The sequence below is a fragment of the Sander lucioperca genome, chromosome 13, assembly GCF_008315115.2.
Source record: "Sander lucioperca isolate FBNREF2018 chromosome 13, SLUC_FBN_1.2, whole genome shotgun sequence".
In the NCBI taxonomy this organism is placed as follows: Eukaryota; Metazoa; Chordata; class Actinopteri; order Perciformes; family Percidae; genus Sander; species Sander lucioperca.
Genome location: NC_050185.1, coordinates 27,156,540 through 27,177,455, shown reverse-complemented (window position 1 = coordinate 27,177,455; position 20,916 = coordinate 27,156,540). Strand labels below are relative to the sequence as shown.

The 20,916-nt window shown below is 39.9% G+C and overlaps 9 non-coding genes across 9 annotated transcripts; 1 reads left to right on the top strand and 8 right to left on the bottom strand.

Annotated features, from left to right (window-relative positions):
• The first annotated feature begins 2,343 nt into the window (after positions 1-2,343).
• On the top strand, positions 2,344-2,415 carry trnad-guc. The gene has a single exon. It is a non-coding gene; the product is annotated as a tRNA-Asp (tRNA).
• Positions 2,416-4,932: 2,517 nt separating this feature from the next.
• On the bottom strand, positions 4,933-5,004 carry trnad-guc. Its single transcript has one exon. It is a non-coding gene; the product is annotated as a tRNA-Asp (tRNA).
• A 3,352-nt stretch (positions 5,005-8,356) lies between these two features.
• On the bottom strand, positions 8,357-8,427 carry trnag-gcc. Its single transcript has one exon. It is a non-coding gene; the product is annotated as a tRNA-Gly (tRNA).
• Positions 8,428-9,551: 1,124 nt separating this feature from the next.
• Positions 9,552-9,623, bottom strand: trnad-guc. The gene has a single exon. It is a non-coding gene; the product is annotated as a tRNA-Asp (tRNA).
• A 593-nt stretch (positions 9,624-10,216) lies between these two features.
• Positions 10,217-10,287, bottom strand: trnag-gcc. The gene has a single exon. It is a non-coding gene; the product is annotated as a tRNA-Gly (tRNA).
• Positions 10,288-11,455: 1,168 nt separating this feature from the next.
• On the bottom strand, positions 11,456-11,527 carry trnad-guc. The gene has a single exon. It is a non-coding gene; the product is annotated as a tRNA-Asp (tRNA).
• Positions 11,528-12,452: 925 nt separating this feature from the next.
• trnag-gcc lies at positions 12,453-12,523 on the bottom strand. The gene has a single exon. It is a non-coding gene; the product is annotated as a tRNA-Gly (tRNA).
• Positions 12,524-18,552: 6,029 nt separating this feature from the next.
• On the bottom strand, positions 18,553-18,624 carry trnad-guc. The gene has a single exon. It is a non-coding gene; the product is annotated as a tRNA-Asp (tRNA).
• A 1,057-nt stretch (positions 18,625-19,681) lies between these two features.
• Positions 19,682-19,752, bottom strand: trnag-gcc. The gene has a single exon. It is a non-coding gene; the product is annotated as a tRNA-Gly (tRNA).
• Positions 19,753-20,916: the final 1,164 nt, after the last annotated feature.

Here is a 20,916-nt window from a genome sequence, read left to right as displayed (position 1 = left end):
AACCCCAGTCAGTCTGGCGCACGGTGTATAGTAGGGCTTAACTCTCTTAACTTTTACCATTCATTCTCTATGGTAGGTCTTAAAGTACAGCTGTCATATATTTGTGGCCACAAGCAGGATTTGGGGGGCGCTGTTTCCCCCTGTGGATAAAGTAAAGGAGAGACGCTTTTCCTTGTTTCCTTAAGGCAGTTACACACCAACCAGACGGCCGACCGTCGGCAGAAAAGCCAGTTGGACTGATCAGTCTCCCCGAGTTGGTCAAAGAAGTGCCTCAGAACACATACGTCTCCATAACAGCAGGCGGCGCTAATCTGTATTGTCGCCCAATATAGTGCTATACTTTAACCAACTCCTCCTACAGAACTCATCCGATGGACTTCAAATTTGGTCTGTGCCATCTCAAGACCTTAAAGATGAAAAGTTCTTAAAAGCAAAACTTTTCGTCAAACGGTGTGGGCGTGGCATGGCGGCCATTTTGAGTGTTTAGCGATGAACGAGAAAGTGGCTGTAACTAGAGTGTACATTGTCCATTCTGCTTGAAATTTCCCATGATCAATAAGAGTCCAGGCCTGAGGAAATATACAGGCCAAAATTGACTTTTGGTCATAGTGCCCCCTTCTGGCAACAGGATATCAGCCTTATATGACAAACATCATCCGATTTACATGAAACTTAAAATGTGTGTTCTACATATGATAGTGGGCCGCCCCTATACTTTAACCACGCCCACATACACAGGCCACGCCCCCGTCATTATTCTTTTTTTCGCTCAATTAATCGCCTTTTTGGGGACCTTATCATACTCAAAAACTCACCAAACTTTGCACACGAATCAAGACTGGTGAAACATTTGATATTTGAAGGGTTTCGTAGATAGAAAAAATGCCTTGCTACCGCCCCCTAAAAAACTTAAAAAATTAAGCCCCTGCAGTACGTTTGACGTAGACTCACGAAATCTGGTATGCATATGTCAAGACGTACAAAAAAGCTCATTGGAGCCATACCCTTAACTCAACAGGAAATCTGCCAATTTGAATTGAAAGTTCGAAATTAGTGTGTTTTAGGCCATTTTCACTTGTCGTACTTTAACAAACTCCTCCTAGAGATTGCACCCGATCAACTTCAAATTTTGTCGGTGCCATCGTAAGACGTTAAAGATGAAAAGTTATTAAAAGAAAAACTTTTCGTCATAGGGCGTGGCCGTGGCGGGGTGGTCATTTTGTGCATTTCGCCAACGAAACAGGAAGTGGGTATAACTCAAGTGTACATTGCCCAACCTTAAAAAAATATTCAGGATTCATAAGAGTCCAACCCTGAGGACATCTAGAGACAGATATTCACTCAAAGTCATAGCGCCAGCGCCCCCTAGTGGCAACAGGAAGTAGACCTAAAAGTCAAGGTGCTATACTTTAACAAACTCCTCCTAGAGATTTCATCCGATTGACTTCAATTTTAATGTTTGCTATCTCAAGACCTCAACAATGAAAAGTTATTAAAATCAAAACTTTTCGTCAAACGGTGTGGGCGTGGCGTGGCGGCCATTTTGAGTGTTTAGCGGTGAACGAGAAAGCTGTTGTAACTCGATTGTACATTTTCCAATCTGGATGAAATTTCTCACGATTGACAAGAGTCCAGGCCTGAGGACATCTACAGGCCAATATTGACTTTTGGTCATAGCGCCCCCACTGGCAACAGGAAATCAGCCTTAAATGACAAACATCATCCGATTTACATGAAACTTATAATGTGTGGTCTACATGTGATACTGAGCCCCCTTTACTCTAGCCACGCCCGTGTACTCCGGCCACGCCCCCTTTCATAACTTGTGAACTGTTTAAGGTAGACTCTTGTGAGAGGTATCATTGAACTCAACAAAAAGAGTTCCTTTTTAATTGGTGACGGTTTGCCCCGCCCCATATGCTTAAGCCACGCCCCCTTTAATAACTAATGACCCGTTTCTTGTACACTATTGTGTGAGGTATCATTGAACTCAGCAGAGAGTTCCCTTTTCATTGGTGATGATTCGCCCCGCCCCCTATTATCTAGCAACGCCCCCTTTCACAGCTAAAGACCTGTAAGACGTAGAGTCTTGTGTTAGATATCATTGAACTCAGCAGAGTTCCCTTTTCATTGGTGACGATTTGCAGTGTCTGAGCGCAGCGCAAATGCACGGCCGCAAGGAGCGGCGTCCGCCAGTAACCCCGACGTGCAAGGAGGTGCAAGGTCCCGTGCAACGCTGCTTGCAGCTTTAATATAGTTTTATATTTTGTGTGACACACTTCTTGCTAAGAATACTCTAGTCCATTAATTGGTCTACTGCGATCACACATTGCACCATGTCCCTCCTCGTTAGTATAGTGGACAGTATCTCCGCCTGTCACGCGGAAGACCGGGGTTCGATTCCCCGACGGGGAGTAACTTTTTCATTTTGTGTACTAGTGTTTATAAAATGATAGTTTGCGCTTTATCAACGCCGTTTGCACTTTAATAGACACAAAAAGAGATGGTAAAATAACAGCCATCGCTAATATATGCTAAATTTATAGTTAATTAAACTTAATTTAATAGTTATGATTATTGTTATAATTATTAATGTTACTGTTACTGATTATTAATTATGCTATACCTTATGTTTATTGTTGCCCAAATCTTAACATTGTATATATTTTATTAAGTATTTGTTAATGATTAAGAAACTGTTCATAAACCATAAATAAACATTATTTGGATGACTTTTATAAAGTTTGATGTGATGAATATAACACTTTGTTAATAGTTAATTAAGACTTTGTAAAGCATATTTAAACATTATGTTGATAGCTATTATCAGTGTACAAATACTCAATCATGTATTTTATAGATCCCCCAAAAAGATTTAATAAGGCCAAATCAATGTTAATGGATGCTTTATAAATCGTTATTAATGCGTTAATAATCATTATCTTATTATTTTAAGCATTAGTTGCAACTTTATAATAACCATCCAAATGTTTATAGATGGTTTACAAAACAAGTATTAACTTTGTAATTACTTTGTTAAAAGTTAATTAAGACTTTGTAAAGCATCTTTAAACATTATGTGAGAAGCTATCATCAGTGTACAAATACTCAATCATCTATTTTATAGATCGCCCAAAAAATGGTAACACTTTAAAAAACACATCATTAATAAATGGTAAATTGATAGTTAATTAAACTTTAGTTCATTTATTTTACTGTTAACTAACAATGAAATGATGATATATGTTACTAATTATTAGTAATATCAGAATCAGAAATCAGAATATAATTTTTGCATTTTATCATTTATAATATAAATATAAATAATAATATAAACTAATTTATTTATTATTTATAGAAATATATTTATATGTATTCATATATTATATTAATATAATTTACAAATTTAGATATATGGTTAAAACTTTGTCAAAGGTTAATACTTGTTTTGTAAACCATCTATAAACATTTGGATGGTTATTATAAAGTTGCAACTAATGCTTAAAATAATAAGATAATGATTATTAACGCATTAATAACGATTTATAAAGCATCAATTAACATTGATTTGGCCTTATTAAATCTTTTTGGAGGATCTATTAAATACATGATTGAGTATTTGTACACTGATAATAGCTATCAACATTTGTTTAAAGATGCTTTACAAAGTCTTAATTAACTATTAACAAAGTATAATATTCATCAGATCAAACTTCATTAAAGTCATCCAAATAATGTTTATTTACGGTTTATGAACAGTTTCTTAATCATTAACAAATACTTAATAAAATATATACAATGTTAAGATATGGGCAACAATAAACATAAGTTATAGGGTTAGTAATAATCAGTAACATGATTAATTAACCTTTTTTGTGTTAGTTAACAGTTAAATAACTTTTAACTTAAAGTGGACATATTATGCTCATTTTCAGGCTCATAATTGTATTTAGAGGTTGTATCAGAATAGTTATACATGGTTTAATTTTCAAAAAACACCATATTTTAGTTGTACTGCCCATTGCTGCAGCTCCTCTTTTCACCCTGTGTTCAGGTCTCTGTTTTAGCTACAGAGTGAGACCTCTCACTGCTGTAACATCTTTGTTGGCAGTCGCACATGCTCAGTAGCTAGGTAAGACCACATGCTCAGTAGCTAGGTAAGACCACATGCTCAGTAGCTAGGTAAGACCACATGCTCAGTAGCTAGGTAAGACCACATGCTCAGTAGCTAGGTAAGACCACATGCTCAGTAGCTAGGTAAGACCACATGCTCAGTAGCTAGGTAAGACCACATGCTCAGTAGCTAGGTAAGACCACATGCTCAGTAGCTAGGTAAGATCACATGCTCAGTAGCTAGGTAAGGACTACATCAGCTAGCTGTTTCTCCAACATCAGTAGTACAAGGCAACATTAGCCGGGAGACTTCTTCTAAACGAGGGTGCACTTCCAACTTTGTGTGGAATACCTGCAGAACAGGGACATGGAAGTAGTTCTATACAATTTATTTTGTAGATAAGGGTGAATTTGTGTGTGTTGTAGCAGTGTTTTGCCATTGAGAAAAAGCTAGCATGCTAATGGTTAGCCCCCTCGTTTCGGCTAGTTACGTGGAAAGCCGTGCAGATTTTGACCAGCTCACCCAGAGACTGAAGGCAGGACACATTTAGAAACTGTATCTCACTCTAAACAGCATGGATGGTTTTTTTTCAAAGTTTGTATGTGTGTGGAAGCACCAGAGACACGAAATAACTCCCCAAATCCCAGAAAAAGTGATTTTTTTTCATAATATGGGCACTTTAAGTCTAATTAACTATAAATTTAGCATTTATTAGCGATGGTTGTTGTATTGTTACCATCTCCTTTTGTGTTTATTAAAGTGTAAACGGCGTCACTAAAAACAAACTATCGTTTTATAAACACTAAAATGAAAAGTTACTCCCCGTCGGGGAATCGAACCCCGGTCTTCCGCGTGACAGGCGGAGATACTGTCCACTATACTAACGAGGAGGGACACAATGCAACGTGTGATCGCAGAGAACCAATCAATGGACTAGAGTATTCATCGCAAGAAGTGCGTCACACAAAATATAAAACTATATTACAACCGTAGTGAAAATGTGTCGTCTTAACAAAATGTCTAGCTTGTCAAACGCAAAGAATTCAACTAGTTATTAAACGCTTCTTAGCGTACGTAAGTTCAGTTTAGTCAGCACCGTCTGACGATACTATGGGCCAAGTTCCGTACAGATCGGACACACGGCCGAATCTACGCTTTGCTGGCGGTGTCTTCCTGCTGTAAGTGCTTCCCCATTTTCCCTTTCTTCCCACATTCCCCCCTTTATTGTTCCATCTACATAGTGCCCTCTGCTCAAAAAAGTTCATTTAGTGGCGTAAAATAAAAGCTAACCAAGTATGACAGGGAAGGCCAAGCCTAAAGGCCGTTTTATAGTCCTGCACAGGCTCCACGCAGAGCTTTCGCCGTAGCCTACGTAAGTGGCCTGATGTTTATAGTTGTGCGCTGGTGTGTGCGTCGAGTCGGCATGTGTGTGTGTGTGTGTGTGTGTGTGTGTGTGTGTGTGAGGGGAGTGTGTGGTAGAGCAAGGGAGAAGTGAGAGAGTGAGGCGATTATCTCCGGAGCAAGTACCTACTCTAGAGTCATAGTGAGAGAACCTAAGAGTCTCCCCTGTTCTTTCTGACCACGGTGGAGAAGTAGCTGCAGCAGGAGAAGTTAACCCTCTCCTTGATCTCATGTTTACGGAGAAGGAGAACCAGGAGATGAGTCGGGGGAAATGCAACTCTACCAAGCCACGGCCGAGCGACGTGTAGTTACATCTTTACAGAGGTGCAAGCTACGGCGTAGGGTCCGGCGTAGATGCAGAGGGGTCTGCGGGGGTGCGCTGTCGATTCTACGTAGAAGCATAAAAAGGCCTTAAGTCTATAGGCTGCAAGGATGAGAAAAACCTGTCAACCTAGTTAGAGGTGCAACGATGAATCGATTAGTTGTCAACTATTAAATTAATCGCCAACTATTTTGATAATCGATTAATAGTCAGTTTTCTATTAAAAAAAAATAAGATTTCTCTGATTCCAGCTTTATAAATGTGAATATCTTCTAATTTCTTCTCTCCTCTGTGACAGGAAACTGAATATCTTTGAGTTTTGGACAAAACAAGACATTTGAGGGCGTCCTCTTAGGCTTTGGGAATCACTGATCCACATTTTTCACCATGTTTTGACATTTTTATAGATCAAACAACTAATCGATTAATCGAGAAAATAATCGACAATGAAAATAATCGTTAGTTGCAGCCCTAAACCTAGTTGTATATATGCCTTTTATTCATTCCTGTCCTCACACTTCAGCAATGTAACAAAACTGTGTTGCATTGGCCGGGAATCGAACCCACCTCCGCCCACCTCAGTGACAAGACATGGTGCATTCCATTTACCTCGGAGATCGGAAGCTGGAGCTGGGAATGACGTCACACCAAAGTTGAATGCGTTACATTTACAAGTCAGATTTTCATTGTTTTCATTAGCTTTAGCCATTGTTAGCAATACCAGTTTATAACAACGCATTACGCCGTTTTTTTGTGCATACAAACAGCGTAAAATCACAGATAGAAGTGGTGCATGCCTGTGTGAACAACTGATTTAGTGGAATACAAATAAGACATAAGTGCTTATTACTTTATGCTACTGGGTCAAAGACGTGGCATCCAATCCAATCCAACTTTATTTGTAAAGCACATTTAAAACAACCAGGTTGACCAAAGTGCTGGACATTGACATGATTATAAACACGCGAGTAACAAAACAAACATTTAAAACAAATAACAGACTAGAAAAATAAAATGCAGAATACAGAATACAACTCTCAAGCAGGTTTGAAGGCCAATGAATAAAAGTGAGTTTTAAGTCGTGATTTAAAAATGTGAAGGCTCGGGGCCGATCTGACATTCAGAGGCAATTCATTCCCCAGCCTCGGGGCCACGGCTGAGAACGCTCCATCTCCCCTATTTTTGAGCCGCGTTCTAGGGACAACAAGGAGTAGCTGGTCAGCAGACCTTAACGACCTCAGAGGAGCGTGCGGCTTTAATAGTTCAACGATATACGCTGGGGCTTGACCATAAAGAGATTTAAAAACAAACAACAGAATCTTAAAATGTATTCTAAAGCAAACCGGTAGCCAGTGAAGGGAGACAAGAACAGGTGTGATGTGATCTCGTTTACGAGTTCCGGTAAGGAGCCGAGCGGCAGCATTTTGAACCGTTTGTAATCTTGAGAGGGAGGCCTGGCTAACACCTACATATAAAGCATTACAGTAATCCAGGCGAGTTGTAATAAAAGCATGTCAATTCTGGTGTCCAAAGCATATTCATAATGAAAAAGATAAATATAAATTTTAAAAAACTACATTATATTACTCAACTCTCCCCTCTTTACTCATTTTTATGGGTATTTATTGCAAAAAATGAAAATTCAAAGAGCTACTGAGCTCAAAAGTACCAAACTGTCCATCCTGGGTAACTGTATCTAATACTCATTATTTTTGTGAATAGCTACTACAAATACAAGGACCGATCAAAGCCTAAAGCCAGGAAGAAAAGGGATCAGTGGAGACTAAACAAAAGGAATCAGAGGATAAAATGAAATAATGAATGACACTCCAGAGTCAATGAATGAATCCAATCTTGAAGATCCACAACTTGAACCCCCACTCAGTGAGCCAAATGAACAGGAAAATGCTCAGCCACCTGATCCATCTACCCCAGAGCAAAAAAGCAGAAAGCAATTTGCTAAATTCATTAAAGAAAAGACACACCTGAAGGAGGAACTAGTCAAACTTAAAAGACAACTTGCACGGTCACATAACAAATCAGAGAAACTACGAAAAAGTCTTAAAAGGGCCAACAAAACAAAAGTTGTCACTAAAGGTGCTGACACACCAACCAGACGGCCGACCGTCGGCAGTAAAGCCAGTCGGACTGATCAGTCGGGTCCCGAGGTCCAAAAAGTTCCTCAGAACACACCGAAGAGACGCCGACTTGAGCATAAAGGTACTCCCCGTCGTAAACACAATGAGAACATGGCTCCGTCATGCCTTGTTACCACTGGGCAGGCTGGTGGTGGTGTAATGGTGTGGGGGGGGGGATCCCTTTCTCCTTCAGAACTGGCTTAATTATTTGTGTCATTGATTCAACAAGGTGCTGGAAGCATTCTTTAGAAATGTTGGCCCATATTGATAGGATAGGGTCAACCACGGTATTAGTATGGTGTTCCTAATAATCGTTTAGGTGAGTGTATGCCTTTTTCTTCATTCCTGTCCTCACACTTCAGCAACGTAACAAAACTGCATTGCATTGGCCGGGAATCGAACCCGGGCCTCCCGCGTGGCAGGCGAGAATTCTACCACTGAACCACCAATGCTCACTTATCTATTTCAGAAGCAGAACATGCAGGTAACTGGTTCCAACTAGCCGACTGCTCCGAATAAGTGACAAAATAACGCCAACATTTTCCTATTTACATGTTGTGATTTGTATAGGCACGCTCATTTGTGTGGCCAACAACCCCAGACGTGCTCTTCTATTAAAACCCAGTCTCACGGCAGTTAGTGAAATGGTCACGTTATTTAATCTATTGATTCGTGTTCACGGGGACGTTTTCTCGTTTTTTTCGTGGTGGGAAAAAGTTGAGAGAAAGGAAAAAGAGACCGTGCTGTGGTGTCCGTGTGTGCGTGCGTCCTTGAGAACTGTAACTGGTATAACTTATGTTGTCAGTTAATTGTAGCGTTGACCGGCATGAAATCACCGGCCGGTCTATCGGTGCATCTCTAGTTTTAACCTGTTTACAGTGACAATGACACAGTCAAGTAATTTAACCCACATTTTCATGTTACGTTACACAATCATATTTTCCTGAGTTAAATATACAATAAAGACTGTTTTACCTTAACCGTAAAGCATTTTAAGACATTTTTTCTCTTTTTGGCATGGATTATTGTGTGATCAAGACCAGATAATGAGCCCCTTTCATTATAAATACCCAAATATATCACATTAATTGTGATAAAAAAATTCGTTTTCTGTGCAGTGATTGTTTGGTTAGCTGTAAATATAAATATACATACACTTTATTTGCTAAAAAGGTAGACAATGAAATAATTTTGAAATCCATTTCTGTTACAGAGGAAGGACATTTTTCATCAGATAAATCATAGGATTCATCAAAAAAATTAATTAAATTTAAATTCAATTCCTGTTGTTGAGATGTAGTATACCAAACACTCTAATAAAAATAGAAAGTGCTTGAATTGGCATTTTTTTACACTTTCATTAATTTTCAAATTTTAAATCCTTATCCGTCTTTGACCCTACTACAGCTTTCACAACTGTTGATACAGGGGACAGCCATGTTGGATTTTGAACTCGGGCCACTGTGAGGTTGTCCGAGTTCCGAGCTTGGAAATCCGAGGTCTGCAAACTGCAAACGGCGTCACTAAATACATAAACTATCGTTTTATAAACACTAGCACAGAAAATGAAAAGCTACTCCCCGTCGGGGAATCGAACCCCGGTCTTCCGCGTGACAGGTGGAGATACTGTCCACTATACTAACGAGGAGGGACATATCACATCATGTGATCGCAGTGGACCAATCAATGGAATACAGTATTCTTAGCAAGACGTGTGTCTCACAAAATATAAAACTATATTACAACCGTAGTGAAAATGTATGGAGGAAATATTTATTCATAATTCAAATTTAAAGTCCAAAGAGAAAACGAAGCGAGATCAAATTAAAAATATTATATTTTTTTAATTTTCCATTTGGCTTTTCCATTTGGATTTAATATTTGGCTTTTCAATTTCAATTTAACATTGGATTTTCATTTGGACTTGACACATATCAATGTAAACAGAATGAGAACATGGATCCGTCATGCCTTGTTACCACTGGGCAGGCTGGTGGTGGTGGTGGTGTAATGGTGTGGGATGGGGGGGGGGGGGGATCCCTTTCTCCTTCAGAACTGGCTTAATTATTTTTGTCATTGATTCAACAAGGTGCTGGAAGCATTCTTTAGAAATGTTGGCCCATATTGATAGGATAGGGTCAACCACGGTACTAATATGGTGTTCCTAATAATCGTTTAGGTGAGTGTATGCCTTTTTATTCATTCCTGTCCTCACACTTCAGCAATGTAACAAAACTGTGTTGCATTGGCCGGGAATCGAACCCGGGCCTCCCGCGTGGCAGGCGAGAATTCTACCACTGAACCACCAATGCTCACTTGTCTATTTTAAAAGCAGCTCCGCCCACCTCAGTGACAAGACATGATGCATTCCATTTACCTCGAAACTCGGAAGCTGGAGTTGGGAATGACGTCACACCAAAGTTGAATGCGTTACATTTACAAGTCGGATTTTCATTGTTCTCATTAGCTTTAGCCATGTTAGCAATACCAGTTGATTTTTGTGCATACAAACAGCGTAAAAACATGTCCAGATAGAAGTGGTGCATGCCTGTGTGAACGACTGATTTAGTGAGATACAAATAAGACATAAGTGCTTATTACTTTATGTTACTACAGCTTTCACAACTGTTGATACAGGGGGCAGCTATGTTGGATTTTAAACTTGGGGCTTTGGGCGGGTCCAGGCCCGTCTAGGCCCGCCCACAGCTCCGCGGCTGAAGTATATCGGAAACGTTAACTGTGTGTGAGTTGCCAAAAAAAGAAAAGGGAAAGGTGGCGATGAAAAGGTCAAACTCAAAAGGAAAAAAATTATGGAGGAGGAGGCAGCGAAATGCTCCAAAATAAGGGACATGTTCCAGGCAACTTTGCTAAGCACCTAATGTCACAGCTAGGCATAGATGGGAATTACCACCAGCTACCAGCCAGCCAAAAGCTTGTGAAATTTGAAAGTAGCTCGTGGTAAATATGAGACAAATGAATGGTTTACTATTGAGTGGCTCTTGATTTTGTCCTTCAGTGGTTGGCAGATGTTCCTAGTTTTAAAATGAGTAACTTTCCTTGGCTGCTGCATCCGAAGAGCCCCCACCCCGAGGGGCGGTGGTCTACGAAATTTCCCGGTAGATTTTTTGGTCCCACTCCGCCCCTGATTTTAAGCATTAGTTGCAACTTTATAATAACCATCCAAATGTTTATAGATGGTTTACAAAACAAGTATTAACCTTTGACAAAGTTTTAACCATACATCTAAATTTGTAAACTAGTTTATATTACACTAAAAGTAATAAGCAGTAAGCAGTAAAATAACTGAACTAAAGTTTAATTAACTATCAATTTACCATTTATTAATGAAGGTGTTTTTGACTTAAGTTTAATTAACTATAAATTTAGCATTTATTAGCAATGGTGGTTGTATTGTTACCATCTCTTTTTGTGTCTATTAAAGTGCAAACAGCGTTTTATAAACACTAAAATGAAAAGGTACTCCCCGTCGGGGAATCGAACCCCGGTCTTCCGCGTGACAGGCGGAGATACTGTCCACTATACTAACGAGGAGGGACATGACACGAAATGTGATGGCAGTGAACCAATCAATGGACTAGAGTATTCATCGCAAGAAGCGTGTCACACAAAATATAAAACTATATTACAACCGTAGTGAAAATGTGTCGTCTTAACAAACCGTCTAGCTTACAAACAGCGTAAAAACATGTCCACAGATATAAGTGGTGCATGCCTGTGTGAACAACTGATTTAGTAAGATCCAAATAAGACATAAGTGCTTATTACTACTTTATGTTACTACAGCGGCCGGTCGCCGGTCAAGGCCGGTCACGTGAAAATCGGCCAATTCCGGTCCCCAGCCGATCAATCGGTGCATCTCTAACAACAACCTGGCTCTCAACACCAACACGGGACTTTCTCCGGAAATTCACAGCCAGACTGTCATGGCGGCTCGTTCAGAATACGATCTCATATTGGACTAAAACAGTTCAGCGAAACGTGTTTCTGAAAACATTTTAAGAGAGAAATAGGCCGTGCAGTTGCTGAATCTGTCTTCATTTCAGATCAACAAAGGTTAGTTTAAAAGATTTTCGTCAGATTTTGAGAGGCTCATCCGCTCCCCATTTCCAGGTGAGTCCCGACTGCCCTGTCTCCGTCTGAACATGTCAGGTCGGCCCAAATGAATGCCGGCGGCTCCTCGGACGGCGGACGGCACGAACACACCGAACAGACTCGAGTCACGGACCTCACCAGACGGCCCGACGGCCGATGATCGGGCTGGTGTGTCTTCTCTATCAGAGGAAGCTTGTTTCCTGCAGCTATGACCCTACTGAATGCTCTGCATCCCTGTGACAATTAACCTACTAAGCTTTTCTGCTTCCATGCAAACTGCATTTCGCTGTCTTTGTACTTTTGCCTTTTCTTCATTCCTGTCCTCACAATTCAGCAATGTATACTAAACTAAACTAAACTATGTTGCATTGGCCGGGAATCGAACCCGGGCCTCCCGCGTGGCAGGCGAGAATTCTACCACTGAACCACCAATGCTGACTTATCTATTTTAAAAGCAGCTCCGCCCACCTCAGTGACAAGACATGATGCATTCCATTTACCTCGAAACTCGGAAGCTGGAGCTGGGAATGACGTCACACCAAAGTTGAATGCGTTACATTTACAAGTCGGATTTTCATTGTTTTCATTAGCTTTAGCCATTTTTAGCAATACCAGTTTATAACAACGCATTACGCCATTTTTTTGTGCATACAAACAGCTAAATTATTATTCTAAGTTTCATGTAAATCGGATTAACTTTTGCAAAGATACAACCGTTCCTGTTTCGACACCCACCTACAGGAACTTGGTCCTCCATAACTTGCACACTGTTTTAGCTATCATAAATCTTTTGATAAGTTTTTGTCATAAGGGTCCTCTTAGTCTATATGCAAGTTTTCGTGCCGATCGTACTCACGCCCCAGGAGCAGTTAGACAAAGTAGGTTTCCCATCTATCAATATTTTGCCGATTACTGAAAGAAAATTAAAACAGCGCCATCTAATGGCCGATTGCCGCCAAGTTTGGCAGAAATGCTCAACCGGCCATGAGGAACAACATGTTCAAGTTTTGGGGCAATCTGAGTAATTCTTTCCAAGATAACACAACTTCCTGTTTAGACAGGAAGTTGCTGTAACTTGTGCTGACGATCGAGTTCAATCACTACATAACTTTGTAGTTTTTGCCAGGTCTGATATGTGTGCAAGTTTTTCTGAGTTTTCCAACATGCTAAGCCCTTCAGAAATGTGAGTGACGTCGCGGAATAATAATCCTTAAAAAAACAATAGGTTCCTTCACACTTTCGTGCTCGGGCCCTAACTAGAACTGCAAGCAGTTACGATGGGGTCCAAGCCTCCCGGCGCCAGTCACCCCTGACGCCAGTCGCCCCCGACGACCTGTGGAGCGTGCGAAAGTGGGACCCAAAGTGTAACGGTAGGGAGGCAAACGTCAGGAAATATCAAGAGGTGTGAGCTGCAAGGTCTGTGGTACATTGCCATTGCAAATATCCCAGAGCCCTAAAGGATTTTTGACAACCTCTGGTCCGTCTGGTTTTATTTCTATAAAAACTTGTAAAACATCAACCCTGTTGTCCACAGTCAATCTATGAACATCATTTCTTTTCAGGAAAAACTGGGCTATTAGAATGTTTGTGCTGCATTGAGGTCACTTGAATGTTAAAAAGGTTGTAGGACCATAAAGACAAATAAATACATAAAATGGAACATGAATCTCACAGATATATATTGATATCACACACACAGCAATGCCACACAAACATTTGTGTTGTCTAAAACAGTTCTATATATTTGGAGTCATCCAGTGCAAAAATAAACATATTGAACATTATAACTCATATAAACTATTTACATTTCTTGCATACAGTGTATCAATCTTGGATGTAACGGTATGAATTAATGGCACAAAGACCCCAAAAAACTCTGGACTTCTAGGCTGGATACAAAACCCTCTGTCTTTATAAATTACAGAGTATGGTCTAGACCTACTCTATCTGTAAAGTGTCTTGAGATAACTCTTGTTATGATTTGATACTATAAATAAAATTGAACTGAATTGAAATTGAATTAAGGGCTAGGAAGACAACAAAGACATCAGCAGAACGGGGAGACTGTTCGCTTTTAGCTCCAAAAGACCGTATGTTTCTACTAGTTATAATTATAAAGTTATTAAGTTATGAATCAGAAGTGACATTTGGCGTCGTATATGACAACAAGTTTCGTGTTGATAGCATTTACTCTGGCAGAGATATTGCAATTGCAAATTTCCCATTTAAATGCATTGAGCTATTGGCCAAAAACAAATAAACGTTGATTATAGCGCCCTCTAATGGCCGATCTTTGGCGGATTTGGTACAGAGCATTGTAGTGGGATGTTGAACAATGATCTCAAGTTCTTTGCTGATAACATTTAATTGGCCGAGATATGACATGATATGTGTGTGGTAGCTAGCTAGGAAAATTTGTTTATAATATGTAATGTGGGAGTTATAGGCAAAAACACGTTTGACGTCATTATAGCGCCACCTAGTGGTCCACATGTGTAATTTTGGTAGGTGAGGTCCAAGACCCATTGTACATCTACCCTGTAAATTTAAAGTTGTTCACAATAGTGTAAGTGGTGAATCCAAATGTGGGTCCCATAGGCCACGCCCACTTTGACCAATCAGTATCCCACTCTAGGGGTGGCCTCATGAGTGGCCCTAGATGGTACAATCAATCAAACAATCAAATTTTGTAAAAATCGGATGAGCCATTCATGAGATATAAACTTTATGTACTTGTAGCGCCCCCTAGTGGCCAATTTTCGTAAAATGTGTGGGACACCTCCAGAGGGTCATGGCAAACAAGAATCTTAAGTTTTGCGTTGATAGCATTTATTTTGGTCGAGATATGGCAAAGTTGGTGTTTTCATACTTAGCTACACAAATTTGTTTGTGCGTAATATGCGTAATTTTTATCCTATAAAAATTCTTTGGATAACTTTTTGTCAGGTCGGTCTGGAGATGCTACCTGCCAAGTCTAGGAGAAGTTCGGCAAAGTAGGTTTTCGATAAATCGTGATTTTTCACGCATAAAAGTCTATGTGGAAATGGTGTGGCCTATATCAGGAGATTCAGTTGGATCCAGGGAACGAGAAGATATATGTTTTTTGAATGTGCGATGTATGGTTTGGGAGTTATTTTTTCTGCAATAGCGCCACCTAGTGGTGGATATGTGTATTTTTTTTATCTTTGCAATTTTCACCAGTTGCAACGACGAAGTAATCGGAAAAATAATAATCTGACCAAAAACAATAGGGTCCATGCAGTTTCACTGCTCGGGCCCTAATTACAACCGTAGTGAAAATGTGTCGTCTTAAGGCGAGACACTACAGGTGAATAGGCTAACATTTTTAAATAATAGATATCTCCATGAAACTTCCTCAGTTGATTACTTACACAAGTATATAAAAAAATGTATTACAAGTTTTGAAATGTTATGTTTAATTATGCAAATTAGGCATTTTCTCATTAAATATGCTTGATTTTGCATATATTTTCGGTAGATAGATCTGAACATATGATAAAGCCAGGTGCAAAATTCTTTTTTCATTTTGTTTACACACAAGATGAAAACAAAATTACAGAGGGATTTCAGGATATCTGCTTTCATTACCTAGGAAATCAAAATATACTGTCCATAGCCCTAAAAAAATCGATTTTCGCCATGTTTTTTAGCTTAAAATTTTACATAAATCAGGGCAGGAATGATTTATTAACAAATCCCTCTGTAAATATCTTCAGAATACTACAAAGTGTATAACTGGAAAGTTTGGTGTACACAGGTGCTACATAGGCTGAGATGTTTATACTGGAGAATGACAAAAAACTCATTTTGAGAAAACGGCATTTAAAGATTTAAATAGTGGAATTTAATACATTTCTATTGGAAAAATTGCTCAAAAACAGAATAAATGCTCAGGCCCTTAGTGATAATAATATAGAATATTTCAAGCTCATGAAAATTGATTATTTAATAAAATGGCAGGCATATAAGGCCTACAACTGCAGTAACTCAATGAATTAACATTGGCGTATCATGCACAAAGTTACAGACAAAACCCACGCTGGACAGTTGTATGGACACAGAACAGGACCAACAATAGATGTAACAGCTTTTTTAAAGTCCAACTGTCCATTCCAGCACCATATGTATTTTAGCTGTGCTTGGACTCTTGCGCCTATGTTTTACACTGGCAGCTGTGACGGTCTCAGCTTTTGAGGTCCTGAGCATATCAGTTTCTCTCATTGAATTGACCGTCACAACTGTGCTCTGAAGCCACAACTCCTCCATAACAGAAAGCATGGCAGAGGCTCCTTCATCAAGGTGGAGATGGCCATACTTGCTGCTGCTCCAGCTTACCTTTCCCACAAAACAGTCCCCTCAGTCAGCTGATGGTGAAGATAACTAACCAGAACCAGTCCCCTCAGTCAGCTGATGGTGAAGATAACTAACCAGGCTCCCATCAGCACTGGTTCATAACACAACATGACAAAACTAATTACGACTCATTCAAAAGACCAATATTTAGAACATTGGAGAAAGCAAACAAAGTAGACTAAATTGTTATTTGACAGATTATCTGCACACTGTCAGAGATACAAAGAAGAGACGGATCCTGACTAAATACAGGCTCAGTGACCACCAACTGGGTCAGACAGAGATACACTTCCTCCTCCACGGGGAAAAACTATCTTCACTAAGAGAATTACACCTTGGAAAAATAGCCAAAAAAAGTTAACACCAGAAGAGAAGCTGGTAGTTCTCCTAGGAGAGATGACAGCAGCTCCACTGACAGCTAAACATGTATCTGCCTGCCACAGCCTGAGGGACTCACCACCACTTAGGATCCCAAAATTACAGATTTGTTTAGTAGCCTATTATATAGTAATTATATTATACAAAACTGTAACTGGGACTGGGATCCGCGTTGCCTTGCATACATGGGATCCCAGCCCCACATAACTAAGATTTAGTAAACAAATTAATCAGGGCACGAGCGCCGACAGCGGCGAAGGCCCTATTGAAACTGAAGGAATTATTTTCCCAGCAATTAATTGGCTTTTTGAGGGGCTTAACATATTCAAAAACTCACCAAAATTGGCGGTCGCATGAAGTCTGGTGAAAATGTACGTATTTTAAGGGTTTCGGGAATAGGCGCACAAAAAGGGCTCGCTAGCGCCCCCTACAAAGTTAAAAAAATTGCGCCCCTGCAGTGCGTTTAACGTAGACTCACGAAAGTTGGTAGACATATGTAACATGTCGAGATGTACAAAAAACGTCATTGGAGCCATACCCTAAACCCAACAGGAAGTCCGCCATTTTGATTTCAAAGTTCGAAATTAGTGCGATTTTGGCCATTTCCACACGTTGTACTTTAACGAACTCCTCCTAGAGATTTCATCCGATCAACTTCAAATTTGGTCTGTACCATCTTAAGACATTAAAGATGAAAAATTGTTAAAAGAAAAACTTTTCGTCATAGGGCATGGCCGTGGCGGGGCGGCCATTTTGTGCGTTTCTCCATCAAAACAGGAAGTGGGTGTAACTTGAGTGTACATTGTCCGATTGGCTCGAAACAACAGGAAGTAGGCCTAAAAGTCAAGGTGCTATACTTTAACGAACTCCTCCTAGAGATTTCATCCGGCGGACTTCAAATTTGGTCTATACCATCTCAACACCTTAAAGATGAAAAGTTATTAAAAGAAAAACTTTTGTCAAACAGACCAAAGTTGAATGTGCTCCATTTACAAGTCAGATTTTCATTGTTTTCATTAGCTTTAGCCATTGTTAGCAATACCAGCGCAATACCAAAAACAACGCATTACGCCATTTTTTGTGCATACAAACAGCTAAATTATATTCTGATTTCTGATTCTGATAACATAACTAATAATTAGTAACATATATATCATCATTTCATTGTTAGTTAACAGTAAAATAAATGAACTAAAGTTTAATTAACTATCAATTTACCATTTATTAATGAAGGTTTTTATAGTGTTACTATTTTTGTGGCCGATCTATAAAATAGATGAGTATTTGTACACAGATAATAGCTTCCTACATAATGTTATAGATGCTTTACAACGTCTTAATTAACTATTAACAAAGTATTGTATTCATCAAACTTTATAAAAGCCATCCAAATAATGTTTATATACGGTTTATAAACAGTTTCTTAATCATTACAAATACTTAATAAAATATATACAATGTTGAGATTTGGGCAACAATAAACATAAGTTAAAGCATAATTAATAATCAGTAACATGATTAATTAATCTTTTCTCATGTTAGTTAACAGTTAAATAACTATTAACTTAAGTTTAATTAACTATAAGTTTAGCATCTATTAGCGTTGGTTGTTGTATTGTTACCATCTTTTTTGTGTCTATTAAAGTGCAAACGGCGTCACTAAAAACATAAACTATCATTTTATAAACACTAGCACAGAAAAAGAAAAGTTACTCCCCGTCGGGGAATCGAACCCCGGTCTTCCGCGTGACAGGCGGAGATACTGTCCACTATACTAACGAGGAGGGACATGGCACATCAGCTGATCGCAGAGGACCAATCAATGGAATAGAGTATTCTTGGCAAGAAGTGTGTCTCACAAAATATAAAACTATATTAAAGCTGCAAGCAAAGTCTAGGCGGAAATGGGCGTGGCCTATATCAGGAGATTCAGCTGGATCCAGGGAATGCAAAGATAAATGTTTTTTGAGTATATGTGATGTACGGCTTGGGAGTTATAGGGCCAAACGCGGTTTTTTCTGCAATAGCGCCACCTAGTGGTGGATATGTGTAATTATTTTTTAATCTTGTCATGTCGGACAGGGGCCTCTTCCAGACGTTCCCAATTTAGTTTCACCATCAAAACAGGAAGTGGCTGTAATTTGAGTGTACATTGTCCAATTGGCTCGAAACTTTTCAGGATTCATAAGAGTCCAACCCTGAGGACAAATAAAGGCCGATATTTACTTAAAGTCATAGCGCCCCCTAGTGGCAACAGGAAGTAGGCCTAAAAGTCAAGGTGCTATACTTCAACGAACTCCTCCTAGAGATTTCATCCTATCAACGTCAAATTCGGCACAAAAGCAAAACTTTTCGTCCAACGGTGTGGCCGTGGCAAAACTGTGATCAGTTCCAAGCTTTGGCTGCTTGTGTTTTTTCCCACATTTTTCTAATGCCAGTACGTATTGCTGAAAATTAAGACAAAATGAAGCAAGTAAAAACAAGCTCACTGAGACGTTCTGTAGAGTGGAGAGGAGAAAGATCGCGTTGTGACTTTTGGTGTGAATAGCCAGATGAGCGATCGGGTACGAATCTACGCTTCGCCAGCTGTATCTTCCCGCTGTAAGAAGCGCATTCTTCATTCTTCTTCTTCATCTTCCCACATTCCCCCCTTTATTGCTCCATCTACATAGTGCCCTCTGCTCAAAAAAGTTCATTTAGTGGTGTAAAATAAAACCTAACCAAGTACGGCAGGGAAGGCCAAGCCTAAAGGCCATTTTATAGTCCTGCGCAGGCTCCACGCAGAGCTTTCACCGTAGCCTACGTAAGTCCTCACACTTCAGCAATGTAACAAAACTGTGTTGCATTGGCCGGGAATCGAACCCGGGCCTCCCGCGTGGCAGGCGAGAATTCTACCACTGAACCACCAATGCTCACTTGTAAAGTTTAAAAGTAGCCCCGCCCACCTCAGTGACAAGACATGATGCATTCCATTTACCTCGGAGCTCGGAAACTGGAGCTGGGAATGACGTCACACCAAAGTTGAATGCGTTACATTTACAAGTCAGATTTTCATTGTTTTATTAGCTTTAGCCATTGTTAGCAATACCAGTTCATAACAACGCATTACGCTGTTTTTTGTGTGCGTACAAACAGCGTAAAAACATGTCCACAGATAGAAGTGGTGCATGCCTGTGTGAACAATTGATTTAGTGAGATCCAAATAATACATAACTGCTTATTACTTTATGTTACTACAGCGGCCAGTCGCCAATCATGGCCGATCACGTGAAAATCAGCCAATTTCGGTCACCAGCCGGTCAATCGGTGCATCTCTAACAACAACCTGGCTTTCAACACCAAGAAGACCAAAGAGCTCATTGTGAACTTCAGGAAGTCTAAAGCTGGCACACACACCCCCATCCTCATCAACGGGACTGAGGTGGAGCGTGTCACCAGCTTCAGGTTTCTGGGTGTCCTCATCTCTGAGGACCTCTCTTGGACCCTCAACACCTCTACCCTGATCAAGAAGGCTCACCAGCGTCTCTTCTTTCTGAGGAGACTCAAGAAGGGCCACCTGTCTCCTCAGGTCCTGGTGAACTTCTAGCGCTGCACCATTGTTGTGTTTTCTGTGGAGTTTTGTCATTTGTGAAGTTTTATTTCTTATTTACATGCTTAATCAATCAATTAAATCAATCAATCAAATGTTTACCTTAAACCAGAGCTAGTGACACTTATGGAAGAACGTTTGCGGTTTAGCAGCCCAATAGTGTAGTGCCTCTTTAAGAGGAGTGTGCTGTGAGTACAGGTGACCGGTGAGTACTATGTGAAAAGGAAGCACGAGATTCATTCAGTTGGTGATGACTGTCAACCCGGTGTGCAGCCACTTGGTAAGCTCTCTCCTAATTACAAATGTTTTCTTGTCTGTGTTTATGATGTAGGCCTATGCTTTATCTGTCGCCATGCCATGTTGTTGTACTGTGTTTACGTCCGTTGCACATTAAAGACAACGCTATGCTTCGGTGGGCTGGGCAGGTTGGTTAACTGATGTAGATAACGCTATGCTCCGCTAGTAATAACGCTAGTTGTAAGTTAAC